At 44.3% G+C, this 13,681-nt stretch overlaps 1 protein-coding gene across 6 annotated transcripts in view; it reads right to left on the bottom strand.

The window, feature by feature from the left end:
- Positions 1-13,681, bottom strand: part of LOC106850304 (uncharacterized) — a 98,724-nt gene that overhangs the window by 19,508 nt on the left and 65,535 nt on the right. Inside the window, exon 5 of one of the 6 annotated variants that reach the window (XR_015805769.1) lies at positions 4,441-4,585. The exons of the other annotated variants lie outside the window; for them this stretch is intronic. The gene's annotated coding sequence lies outside the window, so the exon portion shown is untranslated. The remainder of the gene's footprint in view (positions 1-4,440; positions 4,586-13,681) is intronic. 6 annotated transcript variants of the gene reach the window in all.

Genomic DNA, 13,681 nt, shown 5'->3' with positions numbered 1-13,681 from the left:
TTGTTTTGCTCCAGAAATCTCTGACTAAGCGGGTAAAGCTGTTGTCACTGCATGCCAAACCCTCATCCCCTCTGAAATCTGCTGAGAGTGGGCTTCAGCCCAGCAGCCTTTCCATCCAAGTGGCTAATTTAACCTTACCAAAAGTAATTGTCCCTGTCTGAAGAGGAAAACAATTTAAACAGCCCCTTGGAGCAGACTCTGGAGCAGTTGTTCTGTGTCCCTGGGATCATGGCTACGCTTTAGCAGAGGCTCCCTCCATCCCTCCATCACCCAGAGGTGTGAGCATCCTGCCATGCCCACAGGGGTCCCCTGCCCTGAATCTCCTGGTGTCCCTGTGTCCAGCCAGCCGTGGTCCTGGCCCCAGTGGCACCAGAGCACAGCACCTGCCCGGGGGACCCCAGCTTGTGCTGATGCTGCTCAGTGCAGGGGGGGTTCTCTGCACCTGAAAATCAGGGTCTGCTGTCTCTCTTCTCAGTGCTCACGAGCTGTTCCTAGGTGGGCATTTCTCTGTCATCTCATGGCAAAAAAATTCTCACCCACAGAGCAATCAGCCGGTATCCTCTAAAGGCAAGGGGCTGCTTGAGAGGCGAGTTATGGTCTGCCCATGGAGCTATTGTTATTTGAGATTTTATTAATCATTTACTACATTTTATGAGGTTAGTCACCTGCATCGTCTCTGTGCTGACACAATAATTTACCACTACAAGGATGAAAAATAAAATAAAAGATCATTTACTGGCAGCTCACAATGCTCTTACCAGGTTACAAAGGCAGCTGGTGGAGAGAGATTTCTGCTGGGGAAGGAAAATAAAACAAAAAGGAATGATGAGGCACAGCCAAAAGGGTATCACTGAAGATCAGTTTTATACTGAAGCATGTGATAATCAATTATTCAGAAACATGATGTTGAACTATCTTTCCCCATGGGTTTATAAACCTCTCACTGGCTTAGCTCTGGTAACAGTTATCCAGAGATATGTAAGGGTATCTCTAGAAGCCACAAGAGGACATTGATATTAGGCACATAATGAAGATAAGGAGGATTTTAGACAGCACAGAACTGGCTTGTCTCCTGTTGTAAATGTACATTGCTCCATCAAGGTCAGTGGCATCTCTGCCAGCTCTGTCCAGCTGGGGGCTGGACCCACAAGCTGTCACACAGGGCTTGGAAAAGCACAGGCATGGGTATGTCCATGATGCTCCCTTTCAAGCTGGGACCAATAAACAGGGCTAAGCTTTGGGAATGCTGCAGCCTTTCTGCCAGCTCTGTTTCTTGTAGCTGGACACTCAGGGAGAGCGAGGACAGTGACCCTTCTGTGCATGGGCAGGGCAGGGACACAGCTGGCCCTGGGGAACAGCAGAGCCCTGCACCCAGGGGAGAGGAGATGGACATGAGGATCGAGTCGCCTTAAAAGCATTTTTCAAAATAATGGATAAATTATTTACCAACTCTAAATGGCCAGGATAAATCTGTTGGTGAGCAGCAGCCACAGCACAGCTAGTTTTGACAACTGACAATTTACTGCCCTTGGTACACCACTGTTAAGGATATTACTCACTTAGTCTCCCAGTACAGTACTTAGAGCATAACAAACAGTGTCCCCAACCTCTCCCCATGCAGGAGGCCACTTCCTCCTGGCTCCCCAGGACTTGGCTGTCTGGCTTCTCCTGCAATGCCTGGCACTGAGCCCTGCCATCACTCACTGCTCTGGGTATTTCCCAGGTGACATGCCCTGGTTCGGGGCTGACATGGCACTCAGGTAGGATTTCTCCCTGGATGCAGCTGCTGAGGTGTTGGCAGCAGTGGCCTCATGGCAGGGTGATGGGATGGCCATGGTGATGCTGCTGTGGAGCTCTGCCCCACCAGCCAGGGAAACACTGCTCCTCCTCACTGCTGAGTGTAAGGAAAAGTGACAATTTGATTTTAATTTTTTACTTTTCTTTTTTCCCTCTCCTGCAAAAGGGGAAGAGTAGCTTGGCTGCTGATGGTGAGGGAGGCATCTGTCCTGCCTGCAGGCAGGTAGTGAGCCTGGGTGTCAGAGGGGCAAAAACCTGCTAAAACAGACAAACAGCCCTTCCCCCACTTGAAGCATGGATATAAAAATATGCAAAAGTCACATATTTTGCAAGTGAAGAACCTTCCTAGCAATAATTAGCTCTAAACATTCCCCTGTCCTGTATAATAAATGAACAGCATAGTAAATGTTATGAGAATAATTCATTATTCATCACGAATAACAAATGAAGGGAAAAATTTACCATCCACTAGTATCTAAAAGGACCCCAGTTCTTCTCTGACAATGTAGGGATGCTGAGTGCTGAGCAAGAGGCCCCTGTTCAGCCCCACAGCTGCTGCTGGGGTGTGCCCTGGCCGGGGGGCCAGCACAGAGCCAGTGGCTCTGTGACACAAACAGTGCAGGGAGAATCATGGAATGTCCTGAGCTGGGAGGGTCCCACAAGGATCATCGAGTCCAGATCCCGGCCCTGCACAGAACCCCCCAAAAATTCCACCACGGGCCAGGTGGATAGGGATGGTGGTGCATCTCTGCTGTCCTTTCCACCCCAAACTCTCTCCCAAGGGCACCTGGCTCCCTGCACAGCTGACACCGACCTGGGCATGGCACACTCCTGTGGCCCTGGCAAAGCCTCCAGTACAGTGCTGTGCTCTGGCTGTGACAAAGAGCCCTGAGGTGACAACCAGCAGGCAAAGGCATGGTCACAAGGGTAAAGGGATGAATATTTTTTGGCCTCATCAGCTCTGTGGCACACACAACATCTGCTCTACCTGCCTGGCTGGGCAGGGGGATTCAGTGCTCACACCACATTCAGCATTGCAGCCTAATTCAACCTTGTTCCCTGCCACTATCCATCTCCCTCTTTACCTCCCTGCCAGGAGCTCTCATTTTTCCATTTCACAATATCAGATTTCTTTTTCCATGTGCACAGCCAATCCATCCTGGTGATGCCTGTGCCCTTCAAAGAACACAGTGTTGGATCACTCCTCCACGGGATTTAACCCCCTGACAAAGGCTCCCTCTTTTGCCCTTCTCAGGAGAACTAAGAGCCCTCCTAATATCCCTTCTTTTTTGGGAGCTTAACACACTGCCTGTTAGGGGGTAGCATTTGTGAACTCATTGCTGTGTTATCTCTGCTGATTATTATTTGTTTATAGCTCTTCCCTCACTTGTGTTCCTCAGCGCTCCAGATGACAGACAGCACATAAATCACTCTAATGGAGCACAGCAGAATGAGATGAAGGTGTACAAATTGTCTGTGTGTGCATGCAGGCAGATAAGGAAAGCTGGAGGATCATTCTGGTGCCTTCCACAGCCAGAAGTCACACTGCACAGAGAACACAGGGAGTCTGTGCTCCCAGCCCAGGCATCCCCTGCTTCCCTGACCACTAAGGATGACCAAGAAAATACCCTGGAGAAAGATTCCCTAAAAAAATCTCTCCATGTACCATGCTTGCCAGCTGTCCTGGCACCAGCAACCTCTGTAGATTGTTTTAACCTCTGATTTGTTTTAAAAAACAATAAATGCACATGTCCCATCCCAGGAAGTGTCCAAGGCCAGGCTGGGTGAAGCTCTGAGCCACCTTGTCCAGTGGAAGTTGTCCCTGTCCACAGCAGGGGAATCAGAATGAGATAAAGGTTTTAAAGGTTGCTTCCAACCCAGGCCGTCCTGTGATTCTATAATTTTAAGATTCTGCATGCACCTGATAGATCTGAATATAAAACCCCTGCATTATGAATTTAGGAAGTTATTATTTTTTATTCTAACCTTACACCTATTATATTGTTCCTGGATGTGAATAAGCACCAAAACATAAAAGGTTAGTTAAAAGCCTCTGCCTATTACACAGTAACTGCCCTCATGTGAATTTAGCTTGGTGAGTATGTTTAATGTTTTCCAACGATTCCAGCTCCAAGTTTTGCTAAACTTGCACTTTTGGAGACTATTTTTGAGTAAAGACTTGCATAGGATAATCAAGATAATGCTGGCAAACTGACTTTTGACCTACACTATCTCAAAATATTCACAAGCCTGCTGACTAACTGGGTATATTTTTGGTTCTGTGGACTTTCCAACCCTGAATGGAGTGATTAGCAACAAAGAGGGGGTTTTTATTTAAATCAGTGGGAGCTAATGAATCTCTGGCGTGTGCCAGCTGTGGCCTCAGACAGATGTGCTGTGGTGCTGTGCTATGGAGGGTTTGGTACCTCAGAGGCTGCCACTCTCCATAAACCCCACCACCCCAGCAGCACCTGGGCTTCTCTCACCCACCCAGACACCAGGAGCATGAGAATCATGCAACACCCCCAGTCTAATAATATTTAACCAGGGTGCTGATGATCAGACCCCCAGAGGAAAGCTAGAAAATGCTTTCTGGAAACAGATAAGACAAGGAGAATCACTCCAAGCATTGCAGCTGCCTACCAGCCTTCCTGGGCAGCTCCTTCCTCAGGGCTGTGTAGAGAGATGTTTCTGTTTCATGGCTCCTTACACAAAATTTCTGGCTCTGGAGTACTCACAGATTTCCAGGCGTGTCCATGATTTTATGGTTAGATCCCACACAACCTCCCTGCAAGAAGCCAGTAGAGAGATTTTTTTAGATACCTGCAGAGACCTGCAGATCAACAGGGTTTTTCCAATGATCCATCAGATGCATTTCCCAGAAGCTCTGATTTAGACAGGCTGCTTTAATGAGAATTACAGCACTAATCTGAACACAGGTGAGGGGGTGTGAGCTTTGGTTTGACCCCCAAATAAGGGCTCTTCAAAGACAGCAAGACAAGCCAGCTGATTGTGGCTCACAGCACTGACCTGCAGAGTGGGACCCTGGGGAGGGTTGAAGGAAAGTTGAGGAACATTTTGACCCTTTTAATTGGCATTGTGCCTTCTCAGGCTTTACCGGTCAGCTTTGAAGTCTAACCAGCTCCCTTGTGAGGAATTCACATTTGGCACGCTTGCATGAGACATAATGTGGTAACAGAGGTAGCTCTATATGTATGGTAATTTTTAGAGTTGAGTGACATTCTTCGAATGGATAAGTTCACTGAAAAATGCAGGAACCAACGGTATTTGCGAAAAAAATTAGAAAGTGTACAAATGTTTCATTCTGACATGTCAAAAAGAAATGGTTTGGAGATATGGAGACATTTTGTTTCAACATCATCAAAACAAAATATTTTGACTTTTTGTTTGGAAACAAGCTTTGTTGTTTAAAAACTGACCTAAATTTTAGGAAAGGATTTTTAAAACCAGAATTATATAATTAAAAAAATACCATTTCTCTTCCTGTTAAGGAAAATACTTGAGTTTACTCATTTTCTCCCTGTTTTTGGATTTGACGACCAAACTAAAAAATCCATATTCATCTACTTTTCTCACTGTTATCACTCCTGTCGCATCTCCAGCTGCCAAAAGGAAGCAATGCCTTCATCCAACAGTGCATCACTGCCTTTCCTCAACATCCCTGCTTTTGCTGTGCAAAAAGAGAGCTGCTGAAATGGAGTTTTTTCGGAGCCCCAAAGCATGGTGGCACCCTGGGTATGTGTGACCATGGGTGCCTCGGTGGCCCTGGCACAGGACATGGACATTCCTGCCCACCCCATGGTCATCTTTGGGCCCCACTGCACCTGGATTTGCCCCCACCAGGGCTCTTCCCTTATCAGGGCTTTAATTAGCCAAGGAGGTTAATGAATAACCCCATGGTTTACTAGCAGAATGAACCCGTGCCTGTGCCTTATCTCCCCATCAGGCACACGGAGGGGGCAGAAGAACAAAGAGGGATTTATCCTGTTCTCTGCTCCTCACCACCTGAAAAGGCTGACAGAGCTCAGCAACGTGGCTGGGTGGCTTTTAAAGGCTAATTTATCTGCTTTCTGCTTCCCTTCCCACCCACGAGTTTCGATTCCAAAAATAGCCTTAATCAAACAGTTGCTGTGGACGTGGCTCTGTTTATGGCCAGCTCAGTTTCTGCTCTGGTTCTGGCACTGTCTGACCATGGTTGTGCTGGTGTTTAAGCTCACCTTCCTCCCCAGTGCAGAGCAGGGACCCTCCCAACCATCAGGCACATCCCTGTGCTCAGGATGTTGTGGTGGGTGAGCCCTGGCAGCCTGTGCTGCAGAGCCAAAGGACTCAGGGACATCTCATAGTGGTGGAGCTCTTCAGATGCTGCAGCTCCCCAAAACACCCGAAACCACTCAAGGCCTTGGGGTGTCTTATTCCAAAGTCTCTTCATTAGCAGCAGATGAATTTGGGGTTTTAATATGCCCACACACAGGACGGTTTTGTGGGAAGGGGCTGTGAGCTACCTGCAACACTCACACGTCCCTGCTGCGGCAGTCTGAGCATCACTGCAAATGTATCCTGATCCAGGGTGAAGCCAGGATTGCAGCTGTACTTCTTCAACACCTCTTCAATCTCACTCTTTCTGGGCCTTGACATCCTCATCTAAAAGTTCTTTTGTCCAGAGCCTATCTGGGCACTAGACACAACAGCATTGTCTAATGGGGCAGCTGGACCCTGCTGCCACAAAAGAACATCCACTGCTTTTACCTCCCTCCCTGCAGCTCTTTGGGATTTTGCTGCAAGAATCAGGATAGTGAGGAATTCCTGATAAATTGTCATTTCCTACAGATGGTTCTCATGCCCTTCATGACACAAGAGTGTTTACCTGTCTGTTTCTACACTCTGCAGGAGGAAAGGGATGCATTAGCCACACTAGTGAGCAGCAAATCAAGATGCATTGCAGTGCCCTGCCCAGCACTGTGATTGGAAAATTCTGATTCATTCACTGTGCATTGTTAGTGCCATTTTGTTCTGTTTTCATATAATCATAGATGGTTTGTGTTGGAAGGGACTTTAAAGATCATCTTGTTCCTTCCCTCTGCCATGAGCAGGGACACCTTCCACTGTCCCACGCTGCTCCAAACCCCATCCCACCTGGCCTTGGACACTTCCAGGGATGGAGTATCCACAACTGTTCTGGGCAGTCTGTGCCAGTGTCTCACTACCCCACAGTAAAGAATTTATTCTTAACATCTAATCTGAATCTCTCTCTTTTAGTTTAAGACCATTAAGGTTCAAATCACTATCTGCCCATGTAAAAAGTTGCTCTCCCTCTTTTTCATTAGCATTAAGTTCTGGGAAAGCCACAATGAAGTGTCCCCAGAGCTTTCCTTTCTCCATATTTTTGTCTATTCCCCTTTCCTCCTACCTGTCTCTGTTTCCTATAACCCCAGGTGCAGATTGACTCTCAGTGGCTGGAATGGAGCAGTGACAAATCTGCAGCACAGGGCTCAGTGGCCTTGCTGCAGAGTATGCATAGCTCCTTTGAAACATTCTTTCTTCAGGACATCACAATTCAAAAATAATTTCCAGTTCTATTATTATTCTCAGCCCAAGGCAATTGTACTGTGGTCTTCAGTGCACACAGCTCTGCCAGTCACTCCTGTTAAATACACTGAGTTCTCCTTCCACTTTAGGGTTAACAAAAATTAAATTTTCGTGGCCAAATATAGGCAGGGATTTCATTCCCGTGAGACCATGTCTGCATTATTGAATCCCAGTCTTTTTCATGTGAAACAAAAATATACCAGCCATATTTTTTTATGAAATAATATCCAGCTGAATTATGTTTCAGGGAAAGAGGGTGAGTTTGGGCTTTCCACTGTGATCACAGCACTGAGGAATGAATATTATCCAGGCTCCAGCACGGGAAGGGGAAATAGATGCAGAAGATACGTGCACAGAAGTGTTGCTGCTGCTCTTAGCAGAGTCAGGAGGGGTTTGGAGAATGGCAGGCACTGGATGAACACAGAAATGTCCAGGACTTTGCAAACTGTGTTGGAGTGACCCCTCAGTGCTATATTTGTAAATATGTAATAACAAATTCCTCCAAAGATATTCTCTGTGTTATTTGTTTTCCATGACCACCTGCTCCTACGTGGGGATGCTAATGAAGAGGGGGCTTGTGATTCAATTTGTGGGATTTTTCACTTTCCACTTCCAGTATCAGTCTCAGGATCATCCTCAGGATCATTATCTCAGGATAACCAATACATTTAAAAGAGGCAGGAAACATCAAATAACTCACTATTTTCCAGCACATGTCCTGGTGCTAATCCATAATGTTGAGATGCCAAGCTGTGGCTGTGAGTGCTGCTATGGGGTAAGGACATCCCTGGTGGGGCTGAGACACAGAGAGTGGGAAAAGGCTCAACCCCTGGCATGGCCAAACTGCCTGTGCAGAGGAGGAAAACCTGGAAAAATTGCTTTTAATGTGGAAAAGTCCTTAAGAAGGGGCAGAAAACCCCCTGTCATCACACCCTGGATATGCCAGTACCAATATGTTTATTGTGGCTACATAATAATTATGATCCATAGTAGTAATGAAAATTAATGATTAATAACACAGTGTTAACAGTTATGGTTATTATTTCTGATCTTCATACATTTTTTATAGAGAATTTCAGTGCTAGGCCTTCCATTAGCCAAATCTGCTTTCACAATTGATGTTATAATAAGAAGTAGGAATCACCAGGAACCTTGTTTTATGTTACCTTTCTTAAATATGAAGGTAGTTATTATTAAATATGGATTTGTATGTAAATAATCAATCATTTTAAATTATTTTCATGGCCTGAAGTGGCGTTTAGTAGGTAATAACTAAAATGCAGTTAGGTCAAAAAAAGTTAAATAGTTTTAAACGTGACTCTTACTGACTTTTTTTTAAGACAAAACAAAGGCATGAGGTTCCTGAGAGAGTTATGCCTATGGAGGGAGTGAGCTATCTGAAATACAGATTTTCTGCCTTATCAGACTTCTTTTAAATGGCTTTTCTTCAAAATTACACAGAGTTTAGGAATTTCCCCTCCAAATTCTGTGTCTGCACTTTTGGCACTTGCTGTACCTATGTGGTTTCATCCCAGAAGGGTGCTGCAGACAAGTGTTGAATCTGCACAAATGTTTCCAAATCAAAACAGTCAAAGTGCTACTCTATTTCCCTGGTTCTCTGATGTTTAGAAATAAACATTGGCAGTGCTTATTTATGGCATTTTGGAGCATTTCTGCGCATGTCAGCAGCACTCTCCCTCCCAGACTGGTGGAGCTCGCAATTTTGTCTGGTAATTCCAAAGTGCAGGCTTGGAAACTGTATTTTAAAAAAGGGGAAATAAGACAAAGTGCTGCATGGGACACCTGAAGCAGCTGTCTGCTGCAGCCAAGGCAGCCTGGTGGCTCCTGGGGACAGCCAGGAGCAGAGCCTGGTGCTGGATGTGGCACAGCTCACCTGAATCCTGACCAGCAGACAAGTGCTCTTCCACACATGCCCTCAGCTTTCTCCCTGGTTTTGTTTTTTTGTTCCCCCCCTCCCACCAGCTTTCATAATTCTCCAGCCCCTTTGTTGCACATCTTACTGTCTCCTTTCTCTGGAAGATGTTTTTTCCACACCTTGCCTAATCCTGTGTAAAAACTCCTTCACATCCCTGCTCTTTGATGGCATGCTTTGCTCTCACCCAGAGAACAAATTCTAATATCTAAATTTGCAAAATTATTTTGTTTAATCATTCTCTACTTCTTGTCTTGCCTGTCTTGACTCCCTTCTTATAAGTCTTGATTTGCTTATTTTAAGATTTACTGCGACGTACAAATTGCTTCTATTTGTGTCTGTGAAGTCAGTTGTGAGGTGTCTGGGGAAAATTTGCTTTAAGAACATAATAAGAAAATAAACAACATCAGGGAAAGCTAAGCTGGCTTATTGTCAATCCATTTTCCACCTTAGGAGGATTTCTCTTTTTTTTTTTCTTTTTTTTTGCATGATTTGCATTATTGCCTTATTTACATTATTGCTGTTTTCTGGGAATTGCTCCAATGGTGGGACTGCAGGGTCATAATTTGATGGAATACAGTGACGGTGATGCCAGCTAAAATGTGCACGCACTGTTCTTTTTGGTTAATGTTACTGAGAGAGCAGGATGGTGGAGAAAATGAATGACCTACTTTTATCCTCTGCATTAGAGATACAAGGTTGTGAGGCTGTTCTAAAACACAGGCAAAATCCAAATGGGATCACTGCCGTGGCTTCAATTTACACTGGTGGAAGTAAAACCAGAATTGCAGAGTAAAGATAAAGAGAAAAGTACAAATATTTTTGTGTCTGCAGCATGGCTCCACCCTGCTATTCTTGGGAAACTTCATGTCCAACGCTGCTGTGAAATGGCATTCAATCATCCCCAACTGCTTTTAATTATCCTAGCAGTGTTATTGTTGCTGTTATCATCTAAGGATATGACTGAAGCTCTATTTATACAGAAAACTAATATCATTTGTTGGGCCAGCTGATACACTGACAGGCTTTCTGGCATTTAAGCCTGAAAAAGGGGTTTTGTGCCTGAAAACATACCTGCTTTTTTTCCCCCCAAACCAACAGTTTGTTCTAATAAAAGGTTTTACCTCTCCTTGTAGAATTTGTCTCATTTAATTATACTAGCATTGAAAATAGCTAAACTAAATTGCATAAGATAATTTGTTTTGTCCCAAACCTGTGCTGTCAGCTCCAGCTGGGACCCTCTATTTCCAAACAGAGCTGAAACATCAGCGTTCAATTATTGCCAGATACATATTAACTCATTTTAATGACAAAATATCAGATAAAGCATAATGAAAATCAGAGAGAACATTAAGCATCAGACTTCAGTCTTTGAATCAATCTTTGAGAGACAGGGCTGAGGCTGACAAGGGTTGTGTCTACCCCTACCTGTGCATGGGATGCTCTTGGTGCCAGCATTGGGTATGAATGGGACCCAGGTCTGTCCCAGTGAGGCAACTCCTGTTCCTCCACCTCTCTGCATTGTTATCTTCACACTGACCCATTTCTCTGTCTGGCAGAAACCCAAAGCAGAAGCCCCAAAACACTTCAACTCATTGTATTTCAGCTCAAGGCAAGCAAGAATCATCCAAAAATCTTTGGCCAAAATTATTTCTAACCAAGTTTCCAGCCAAATTTGTAGGCTCAAGGGAGTTCATGAATCACAGATAAGCAGCCAGACATTTTCTGTCTAACTTTGCTCCTAATTACGAATGGGCGAACATAATATATGGAGTCATTAATTGCTCAAAAATAACACTGGGAGTTTGATGTAATGAGATCAATGCTTAGATACAATGATGAGGAATAAAAGTATTCAGTGCATGGGCAAAAGAAAAGTTTCCTGGCTAGCAAGATGGAAACAATTTTTAATGCTTGGTTGTACCTTGACTACAAGGTACACACCACAGTGTTTAAAGTCATGTTTGACTGCAAGCATTAGAGAATGGCTTTGTTTTGATCATGTGCACACTGACCTGCTCTTAACATTTATTCCTCAGGAGTAAGGATTTTATTTCATGCAGAATTTGCAGACTAAAAGAATTAATCTTTTGTATACTTTCTTCCTTGGAGAGGTTTTTTAGAAGGAATATATTTGTTCAATAGCTATCTTTTTGTATATGTGCTTGCTCCCTCTTTCCCCTTCTCCACAGCTTGTTTACTCAGGGAATAAAAACTTGACCTTGACTTTAAGGTCTTTGGTGTTTCAGACTGTGCAGTCAGCAGAGAGTAAGGGGAAAAATCGATGTGTGCCATATTAGACAGGTGTAAGAGTAATGCATAAGTGCTGGGAACTCATCCTGGAAATGGAAACAACTGAGATAGTTCTTAAAGGAGAGCACATCCCACTGATGCATCTCTTGTGGTTAAAGCCCACACCCCATCTTCTCCTTTCTGCACCTTTTCCCTCGCCAGCTGTCTGACACATCCTTGGGGAAATAAGAAGGTTCCCATCTCAGCTTGGTGGGAGCTGGATTCAGGGAACAAAGAGGCTCAAATCTTCACCTCCTGCCAGATCTGCCTCTGCATCTGGCACTCTGGATATTACAGGGCTCCTGTCAACATCTCCAATAAAATGTATGTCAAAAGAATCAACAAGCCAGGTGAGGAAGGACAGCATAGCAGGAAATAGAGGTGGTGCTGTTAATGAGGGTGCCAGTGACTGATAAGATGGTGTTTGTCACCAGTGGGCTCACAAAATACCCTCTCTATGCTCTTTTGGGAGAAACTCTGTTGTTTCTTTGCCATTTCTTGATCTATGGGGTGAAATCCTAGTTGAGCTGTCTCAGTGTGCTGTCAGGACATTGAGGTCAGGAAGGCAAAGTCAGACTTTATCTCCCAGCCATGCCTTTCCAGGAAGCTGTATGGATCATTGCCATTTAAATGCAATTCATGTTTGGTTCAATGTATTTAAATGCCAGTGAAATGTCCTCAGCAATAATAGCAGACTGTTAATACATATGAGTATGAAATTCTTAATTAATTAGATGACATTAGATTATCAGTTGTGTTCTCAAAACAGCTCAAAAGTACTCTTTTAAAGGGAATTAATATTTAATAGGGAAAAAAAGCAACAGCATCCTGAAGTCTAAATTAAATGTGTATGCCTTCATGGCTTTTACAAGTATTTTACTCATAATTTAGTCTGCCAAGGAATAGCAGAATCTCTTGGTGGAAGGAATCATAGGTGTTTCCTGCACCAGTGGGGGTTGCCCTGGGAAGTGCACTCTCCATCAGGCTTTCCTTCAGAGCCTGATCCCTCTTCCTGAACAAGGAGCTGGGTACCTCTCTGTGGGCAGGGAAGATCCTTTGTCCCCTGTCCTGCTGTGGGCAGAGGCTCCCTGTGAGATCTGTGCCCCCAGCAGGAATCAAATGCCACATTTCACAGGATTATCAGGTTAACATCCCCACAGCTGGGACATTTGGGGTCACATCCCAGGTATTGCAAATGATGGTCACTAACCAGAGAACGTCCCTGGCAAAAAACCTCTGAGGTTAATGCTCTGCATGTGGAAACAGCTGACTTGTCACAGCAGTAATGGACTATTCAAATAAATTAGGCCAATGTATGTACATCCTTATTTGCAAATAATCCGTGTGTGTCACAAAATAATTTCCATTTTCCTTCTTATGTAACAGAAAATGAGGCAGAAGACAGTTGAAGTGAATTTCAAGCTGAAGCCCTCTAAGATAACCACATTCTTGCCAAAAAAACCCATTGTTCAGGATAACTTGAGAAACCAGCTGCTAAAATTCAATTACTTTTTTCAGGGCAGAAAAGTGTATTGACCCTGTCTTCAACACAAATAATTGCCATTAGATTTCCTTGTTTTTAAAATTGGTTTCTACAAATTTTTATTTATCCTGCTTCCTCAGGACTGCACAAATTAGACAAAAAATAGCATGATAGTCTCTTTTAAGTTTAAGCACATAAAGCAAGTATGAATAGTTTTGGCCATAGTTTTATTTTCATGACTGTTTCAGAGCTCCAGATGTTACTGCTCTAATCCACCCTAGATACCAGCAGGGCTTCGTTGGTACCACTCTGTTATAAAATAAATAAAATAAACACCACTAATAGTAGCAATAGCAGTGAGGAGATCTTAAGTTATCTCCTCTCCTCCTTCAATTTTGCCCTTACAACACCACATCAGGACATCTTGCTGGAGCTGAGGGGGAAGAGGACTATTGATTTTCTGAAGATTGCTGGCTTTTTCTCATCCTATGTGGTGCCTAGAGCTGGTTTAAATTGTGCCAGGAGCACGGCATGGTGCAGGCATGGCTGGGGCTGGGGCTGCAGCAATG

The sequence above is a fragment of the Sturnus vulgaris genome, chromosome 10 (genome assembly GCF_052056855.1).
Source record: "Sturnus vulgaris isolate bStuVul1 chromosome 10, bStuVul1.hap1, whole genome shotgun sequence".
Lineage (NCBI taxonomy): Eukaryota > Metazoa > Chordata > Aves > Passeriformes > Sturnidae > Sturnus > Sturnus vulgaris.
Note: the sequence above shows the minus strand (reverse complement) of the source record. Positions and strands in the feature narration are given on the sequence as shown.